The sequence below is a fragment of the Heterodontus francisci genome, chromosome 36, assembly GCF_036365525.1.
Source record: "Heterodontus francisci isolate sHetFra1 chromosome 36, sHetFra1.hap1, whole genome shotgun sequence".
Classification (NCBI taxonomy): domain Eukaryota; kingdom Metazoa; phylum Chordata; class Chondrichthyes; order Heterodontiformes; family Heterodontidae; genus Heterodontus; species Heterodontus francisci.
In genome coordinates this window covers 45,867,500-45,877,145 of record NC_090406.1, presented here as the reverse complement: position 1 = coordinate 45,877,145, position 9,646 = coordinate 45,867,500, and positions in this window count along the sequence as shown.

Genomic DNA, 9,646 nt, shown 5'->3' with positions numbered 1-9,646 from the left:
TCCCCCAACTCTTTTTCTGGTACATTGATGACTGTATTGGTGCCCTTTCCTGCTCCCGCCCCGAACTGGAAAACTCTATCAACTTTGCTTCCAATTTCCACCCTTCTCTCACCTTCACATGGTCCATCTCCGACACTTCCCTTCCCTTCCTCGACTTCTCAGTCTCCATCTCTGGGGATAGACTGTCCACTAATATTCATTATAAGCCCACCAACTCCCACAGCTACCTCAACTACACTTCTTCACACCCTGCCTCCTGTAAGGACTCCATTACATTCTCCCAGTTTCTCCATTTCTGACGCATCAGTTCTGGTGATGCAACCTTCCATACCAGCGCTTCTGATATGTCTTCCTTTTTCCTCAACCAATGATTCCCCCGCACTGTGGTTGACGGGACCCTTGGCCGTGTCCGACCTATTTCCCACACTTCTGCCTTTGTCTTTCACCACACCATTAGCATACTCTCTTTACCTTTGTCCCATGACCTTGTCAGTTAATCTCTCCAGCCCTCTGACCTATCACACATCTTCCCTTTTGTTCTCTTCCCCCCCCCCCATCCCCACTTTATTTGTTTAAAACCTATTACATTTCTAACCTTCACCAGTTCTGATGAAAGGTCACAGACCTGAAACATTAACTCTGCTATTATCTCCACAGATGCTGCCAGAACTGCTGAGTTTTTCCAGCACATTCTGTTTTTATTATTTATGGCAAAACATTAACATTGATAAAGAGGAGGTATTAGAAAGCAAGCTGTACTTAAAAGTTGATAAATCACCAGGACCAGATCAAATGCAACCGAGGATGCTGAGGGAAGTAAGGGTGGAAATTGCAGAGGCACTGGCCATAATCTTCCAATCCTCTTTAGATACAGGGTGGTGCCAGATGATTGAAGAATTGTAAATGTTACACCCTTGATCAAGACCTTGTTCAGCAACTACAGGTCAGTCTGTTTAACTTTGGTTTTGGGAAAGCTTTTAGAAACAATAATTCGAGACAAAATTAACAGTCACTTAGAGAAATGTGAATTAGTTAAGGAAAGCCAGCATGGATTTGTTATGGGCATATCATGTTTAACTAATTTGATTCAGTTTAGAAGTAACAGAGAGGGTTGATGAGGGTAAAGCAGTTGATGTGATGTACATGGACTTCCAAAAGGCTTTTGATGAAGTGCCACAAAACAGGCTTGTCAGCAAAGTTGAAGCCCATGGAATAAAAGGGACAGTGGCAGCATGGACACGAAGTTGCCTGAGTAACAGGAAACAGAGAGTAGTGGTGAATGGTTGTTTCTTGAACCAGAGGAAGGTATACAGTGAGGTAATAGCACCACTTCTTTTCTTGATCTATATTAGTGACCTAGATTTGGGTGTTGCAGGCACAATTTCAAAACTTGGAAGTATTGTGAACTGTGAGGACTTCAAGAGGACAAAGACAAACTGGTGAAATGGGCGGACATGTGGCTGATGAAATTTAATGCAGAGAAGTGTGAAGTGATATATTTTGGTAGGAAGAATGAGGAAAAGCAATAGAAACTAAAGGGTAAAATTCTAAATGGGGTGCAGTAGCAGAGGGACCTGGGGGGTATATGTGCACAGACCATTGAATGTGGTAGGGCAGGTTGAGAAAGCAGTTAATAAGGCATACAGAATCCTGGACTTTATAAATAGAGGCATAGAGTACAAAAGCAAGGAAGTTATGGTGAATCTTTATAAAACACTGGTTTGGCCTCAAAAGGAGTACTGTGTCCAGTTCTGGGCACCACATTTTTGGATGGATGTGAAGGCATTGGCTGGGTACAGCAAAGATTACAAGAATGGTTCTGGGGATGCATAAGAACATAAGAAATAAGAGCGGGAGTAGACCATTTGGCCCCTTGAGCCTGCTCCACCATGGCTGATCTGATTGTAGCCTTAACTCCACTTTCTTGCCTGTCCCCCATAACCCTTTACTCATTTGTAGATCAAAATCAGTCTAGCTCATCCTTGAATATATTCAATGACCCAGCCTCCACTGCTGTCTGGGGTGGAGAATTCCAAAGATTAACGACCCTCTGAGAGAAAAAATTCCTCCTCACCTCCGTCTTAAATGGCAGACCCCTTATTTAAAACTGTGCCCCCTAGTTCTAGATTCTCCCACAAGGGGAAGCATCCTCTCAGCATTTACCCTGTCAAACCCCCTCAGATTCTTAAATGTGTCAATAAGATCACCTCTTATTCTTCTAAACTCCAATGAGTATAGACCCAAACTGCTCAACATTTCATCATAAGACAACCCCTTCATCCCAGGAATCAGCCTTGTGAACCTTCCCTGAACTGCCTCCAATGCAAGTATGTCCCTCCTTAAATAAGAAGACCAAAACTGTATGCAGTAATCTAGGTGTGATCTCACTAAAGCCCTGTACAGTTGTAGCAAGAATTCCCTACTTTTATTCTCCATCCCCTTGCAATAAAGGCCAACATCCTATTTGCCTTCCTAATTACCTTCTGTACCTGTATGCTAACATTTTGTGATTCATGTACAAGGACACCCAAATCCTTCTGTACTGCAGCTTTCTGCAGTCTCTCTCCATTTAAATAATATTTTGCTTTTCTATTCTTCCTGCCAAAATGGACAACCTCACATTTTCCCACATTATACCCCATCTACCAGATTTTTGCCCACTCACTTAACCTATCCATGTCCCTTTGCAAACTCTTTGTGTCCTCCTCACAACTTGCTTTCCTACCTATCTTTGTATCATCAGCAAATTTAGCTACAATACACTTGGTCCCTTCATGCAAGTCATTAATACAGATCGTAAATAGCTGAGGTCCCAACACTGATCCCTGTGGCACTCCACTAGTTACAGTTTGCCAGCCTGAAAATGCTCCATTTATCCTGACACTCTGTTTCCTGTTAGTTAGCCAGTGCGCTATCCATGCTAATATATCACTCCAAAACCATAAGCTCTTATGTTGTGGAGTAATCTTTTAGTGGCACTTTATTGAATGCCTTTTGGAAATCCAAATACATTACATCTACTGGTTCCCCTTTATCCACCCTGCTTGTTACATCCTCAAAGAACTCTAACAAATTAGTCTAACATTATTTTCCTTTCACATAACTATGTTGACTCTGCTTGATTGTATTATGATTTTTTAAATGCCCTGCTACTACTTCCTTAATAATGGACTCCAACATTTTCCCAATGACAGATGTTAGGCTAACTGGCTTATAGCTTCCTGCTTTTGAATGAGACTTCAATTACAAGGATTTTTGTTTTTATTTGCTGATGGGATGTGGGCATTGCTGGCTAGGCCAATATTTATTGCCCAAACCTAATTGCCCTTGAGAAGGTGGTGGTGAGCTTCCTTCTAGAACTCCTGCAGTCCTTGTGGGGTAGGTACATCCACAATGCTATTAGGAAGGGAGTACCAGGAATTTGACCTAGCGACAGTGAAGGAACGGGATATAGTTCCAAGTCAGGATGGTGTGTGGCTTGGAGGGGAACTTGCAGGTGGTGGTGTTCCCATGCAACTGCTGTCATTGTCCTTCTAGGTGGTAGAAGTCATAGGTTTGGAAGGTGCTGTCGAAGGAGTCTTGGTGAGTTGCTGCAGTGCATCTTGTAGATGGTACACGCTGCTGCCACTGTGCGTTGGTAGTGAAGGGAGTGTATGTTGAAGGTGGTGGATAGTGTGCCAATCAAGTAGGCTGCTTTGTCCTGGATGGTGTTGAGCTTCTTGAGCGTTGTTGGAGCTGCATCCATCCAGGCAAGTGGAGAGTATTTCATCACATTCCTGACTTGTGTCTTGTAGATGGTGAACAGGCTTTGGGGAAACAGGAGGTGAGTTACTCGCCACAGAATTCTCAGCCTCTGACCTGACAGTATTTACGTGGCTGATCCAGTTCAGTTTTTGGTCAATGGTAGCTCCCAGGATGTTGATGATGGGGGATTCAGCAATGGTAATGCCATTGAACATTAAGGGGAGATGGTTACATTCTGTCTTGTATGAGATTGACAATGCCTGGCACTTGTGTAGATCACAAAGCCTACCAACACATAGCACTGGAAAGCTTCCTGCTTCCTTTCTAGCTATGGGTTATAACTTCCCTACTCATTGGTAGTCTGACTGCATGGTTTTATCTGAGCCAAGTGGAACGAATCTCAGATGACCCCATGTGCAATCTAATCACTTCAATGACCCTGACCAGCTAGTCAGTTACTAACACTGCCCTGACCTATTGAGGACCAGTCTGCCTGAGGTCCTAGGTTGCTGCGTCTGTCAGACGATTGTCTCTGTTCCAATCTACCATTGAGGCCAACCCAACCCCAAAGTGAAATATAAACAGAAAATGCTGGAAATACTCAGCAGGCCTGGCAGCATCTGTGGAGAAAGAAACAGAGTTAATGTTTCAGGTCTGTGAAACTTCATCAGAACTGTGAAAAGTTAGAAATGTAATTGACTTTGAGTGAGTGAAAGGGGGGACAGCGGGAAGAGGAACAAAAGGAAAGCACTATGGTAAGATGGAGAGCAGGAGAGATTAAATGACAAAAGGCTTCATGGTACAAAGCCAAAGGGAGTGGTAATGGGACAAGCAAAGAAAGATGTGTCTGGATGAAGTGTGAATAGTGGAATAGAAGCTTTCCAACCAGAAAGTAAAAGGATGAGGAAATAAAAAAGGGGAAAAAAAGAACCAGCAAAAAAAAAGATAAAAAGAAAAAAATGGGGACAGAGGTTATGATCTAAAATTATTTATTTATTTTTTAATTCATTCATGGGATGTGGGCGTCACTGGCCAGGCCAGCATTTATTGCCCAACCCTAATTACCTTTGAGAAGGTGGTGGTGAGCTGCCTTCTTGAACCGCTGCAGTCCATATGGGGGCAGGTACACCCACAGTGCTGTTAGGAAGGGAGTTCCAGGATTTTGATCCAGCGACAGTGAAGGAACAGCGATATAGTTCCAAGTCACGATGGTGTGTGACTTCGAGGAGAACTTGCCGGTGATGGTGTTCCCATGCATCTGCTGCCCTTGTCCTTCTAGCTGGTAGAGGTTGTGGGTTTGGAAGGTGCTGTCTAAGGAGCCTGGTGCGTTGCTGCAGTGCATCTTGTAGATGGTACACACTGCTGCCACCGTGCGTCGGTGGTGGAGGGAGTGAATGTTTGTAGATGGGGTGCCAATCAAGTGGGCTGCTTTGTCCTAGATGGTGTCGAGCTTCTTGAATGTTTTTGGAACTGCACCCACCCAGGCAAGTGGAGAGTATTCAACTCGTCACGCCTGAGGTGGGAGGAGTGCACTGTTTCTTCTAGTTCCACTTCTCCACAGGTCACAACATATATTTAAATGTTTACCCAGTTACTGATATGGTCAATCATCAACTCTATTTTTATCCCTGAATAAAATATACCAGCCAGGTTTCTTTAATAAACAACAAAATTATCACTTTATTATAAAGTAAGACTTAACCAGTAACAAAGTGAAACATTAACACACTGATAGAAATATGAAAGTTCCCTTTTAGCTTAGCCCCTCACACACACCAGTTAACCACACAATAAAGAGAGTTTCTCTTTAGAGCTCTGTTACAAAAAAGGTTAGCCCAATATTTGCTAATTCTTGAAGAATAAAGGATATGGAAAGATGTCAGTTGTCCCTTTTTGGTTTGACATCCCAGCGTAGATGGCTGTCACTGGGATCTTTCTAGAACAGTTCTTTTCAGTCAATGTTGAAGATCAGTTTGGCAGGCTTTCCAGCAGAAATGCGGCAACAGTTTGTCTATTTCTTACACTTGATTCTCAGGAAATTCTCAAAGAGATGGAAGAGGGTGAACTGATGGTGACTGCTCTCTTGGCTGGTTTTCTCCAACTGCCTTCACAACAGTTCACACCCCAACAAACTGTCCAAAGCAAAAACAAAAACAATATCTCAAGAGTCAAGCCTCCTGATCCCTATAAATCTTGACCTGTCACTTCTTTGTAAACACCTTCCCCAAGTCAAAAATCCCCTGCTGGGTATTTATGTGAAGACAGGTGACTTCCGGTAAATGTTGTTTTCAAACAAGACCACTCAGAGTCCTTTCAATGACCCCAGTGAAAAAATCCATGGAATTCTTCTCATTTTTCCCAAATAAAACAATGTCCATAACTTAAAATACATGAGTCCTCAAAAAAACTGAAAAAAATATATAGAAGCACCGTCATAACAAACTCAATATTGAGTCCTACTCCTAGATCAATAGCCCTACTCCTGAATCAAGAATCCTACTCCTATATCAATAATCCTACTGTTGGACCAATAATTCTACTGTTGGATCAATATCCCTACTCCTGGATTAATAGCCCAACTCCTGGATCAACAATCCTTTTCCTGGATCAATAATCCTGCTGTTAGATCAATAATCCTACTCCTGGATCAATAACCCTACTCCTGGATCAATAATCCTACATTTGGATCAATAACCCTACTCCTGGATCATTAATCCTACATTTGGATCAATAATTCTACTGTTGGATCAATATCACTATTCCTGGATTAATAGCCCAACTCCTGGATCAACAATCCTTTTCCTGGATCAATAATCCTGCTGTTAGATCAATAATCCTACTCCTGGATCAATAGCCCAACTCCTGGATCAATAATCCTACTTTTGGATCAATAATCGCACTCCTGGGTCAATAACCCAACTCCTGGATCAATAATCCTACTTTTGGATCAATCACCCTACTCTTGGATCAATAGCCCAACTCCTGGATCAATAATCCTACTTTTGGATCAATAACCCTACTCCTGGATCAATAGCCCAACTCCTGGATCAATAATCCTACTTTTGGATCAATAACCCTACTCCTGGATCAATAGCCCAACTCCTGGATCAATAATCGTACTCCTGGATCAATTGTCCAACTCATGGATCAATGGCGCTACTCTATATATAGTTCAACTCCTGGATCTTTGCTGACCGACACTGGATCCCTATCCCACGATAGACGGAATTTAAAATCCTTATCACCACTTTTAAATCTCTCTACAGTCTCATTTCAGCCTATGTCAGGAACTCCCTCCAGTTCCACTTCTCCGTCACCTTTTCTCTTTGCTCACCAGCGGTGAGAGAGCCTTCAGCTGCTTCAGTCTTATTATCTGGAACTTCCTTCCTAAACTGCTTTGCATCTTCTCCCTCTACCTTTAAAAACCTTCTCAAAAAGACATCATTTCAGCCAAACCATCCAGTGCCTGCCCTGCTAGCTCGGCCATAGACCCATACATTCACTGTTGTCCCCCTCCCCACTCAAAACCATCACTGTCATTGACCCCAGCATCGAGACAGCGATCAACCCAATCATCCCATTGGGACTCGACCCGCATGGCCCCGCCTCCGGGAGGGGCCGAGGTGACGTGATAGGCTAATTGAATATAAAAGTTGGAACAATGGGCGTTAGGCCTTTATTTATAGATGTTCATTTTAAGAGTATGTGAAGTGGGTCTTATTTGTGTATAATTTGACTGTTTCTTGTTACGAGGCTTTCTGTAAGTAGAGTTCTCTCTTTGTTAAATTGATCTGAGACAATTTTGGAGACAATTTATCCATTCATTGATGTAATGTGGTTTTCCAATTCACTCACTGTCTCTGGATATGTGCTGTGTTTCAATCTATTCTGAAAGTGGATTTTGTTTCTCCTTGATGCTCTTTGTATCAGTAAACCTTGACCTTTGCCCTTCCAGCCATTGTTTGTTTGCTATAATGGGACTTGGCCTTTCTGTTTTTGATGAGTTGGAAGGGTATGTTTAGTATTCAAATAGATGTGACCAAAGTAGGTGCTGAATTATTTGGAAACTATATAGTCCCCACATATCAGGGGAGCTATTGGAGTTGGTTCCTGCCATTGTTCAAACACTTAATTGTGATTTTTTTTTTTAAGCAGATGAGTATTCTGGCAATGAATAGTGGTGGAATTTTAAAAAATCATCTTGCTATTCTCTGATGTAACTTTGACCACCTGAGGCTGTTTAGTGCCAGGTGTAATCAATAAAATAGTGTTAACCACACTGATTCCTGTAATTTTGGTTCTTAGTGCTTTGGCCAATGCCCTTTAGTTGTTGCTTAAATAAGTTAACATCGAAAGAAACCAAAATAACATGATATTGGAAAACCCTAGTGATAAATCCAAAAATCCCATCTACTAACTGGACTCCAGTTCATGGTGTTAACTACTTCACTGCCAACAGATTAGGGTTTTGTAAATGTACCCAATGAAGCAATGCTTAAGTTCTGTGGGATTCTCATTCTATTCTCATGTTGCTTCCTTTAGCCTATGAAAACAAAACTTGAGTTTCAAATATATGCTGATGACATCCAGCTCCAACTCACTATCAGTGTTATTGATCCTACCTCTAATTTGTCAGACTACTTGTCTGACCTCCACTGCTAGATGAGCAGAAACTTCCTCCAATTAAATATTGGGGAAAACTGCCACAAATTCTATTCCCTAGCCACTGATTTTTTTTTTTTTGTGGGATTTGGGTGTTGCTAGTTAGGCCAGGATCTATTGCTCATCTGTAATTGCTTGCTAGGCCACTTTGGAGGGTAGATTTCTTTCCCTAAAGGGCATTAGTGAACCTGATAGGTTTTTTAACAATTGACTGGTCCAAAGGTGGTCATTAGACTAGTTTTTGATTCTAGATTTTTTTTTTTTTTTTGTTAATTGAATTCAAACTTCACCATCTATTACAGTGGGATTTGAACCCATGTCTCCAGAGCATTAGCCTGGGCTCTGGATTACTAGTCCAGTGACATTGCCACTGCCCTTTCCTGGCAACTGAAGTTGAATGAAAGTGTTTGTGTCCTTAGTGATTCTGAGGTGAGCTTCTGACTTTATATCCACTCAAAACTGCCAACTTTCACCTTTAATTCTATGCCTGCTTCTACTCGTCTGCTGAAACCCTCATGCCTTTGATATCTCCTAGACTTAACTATTGCAATGTTCTGCTGGCTAATCTCATCTCCCACACTCAATAAACTCGAGTTTGTCAAAGCTCTCGCTCTTGTGCTCTCTCTCCATTTGTAGGAAGTTCTATTTACCTATTGCCCTTGTGCTCATGAACTGTTGATGTTGCCAGACTAGTAACCAATTTTAAAATTCTTGTCCCTATTTTCAAATCAATCTATGCCCTGGCCCCTCCCTATCTTTGTAACCTCATACAACCCTCTGATTGTTGCACTTTTCCAATCTTGGCTGCTAGCATCTTTGATTTTCATTGCTCTACCTTGGCCATGCCTTCAGCCCCAAGCTGGAATTCCTTACTAAGCCCCTCTCCCTATCTACCCTTATCTCCTTAAGATGCTCCTTGATGACCCTTTTGGTCAACTTTTCTCTGTGGCTGTGTCAAACTCTAAATGCTTCTGTGAAGTGCTTTGATTTGCTGAATACAAGATTTGTTTACCTTCTAACTACCTTGAATTTTTTATATCATGGAACAGTCATTTTAATCACTGATAGATGCTTGAAATGCATGAATAGTGGTGTCTTTCCTTTATTGGAACTCTGTCTTGTGTTTTATAAATTCAACTTTCAGATCAAGCTGGCTTGTTAAAATGGAGGGGTGGGGAGAAATTACTTGCTAAAATGGAGGGGGGAGAAATTACTCTCTAAAAACTAGTGGAGAGTTTCA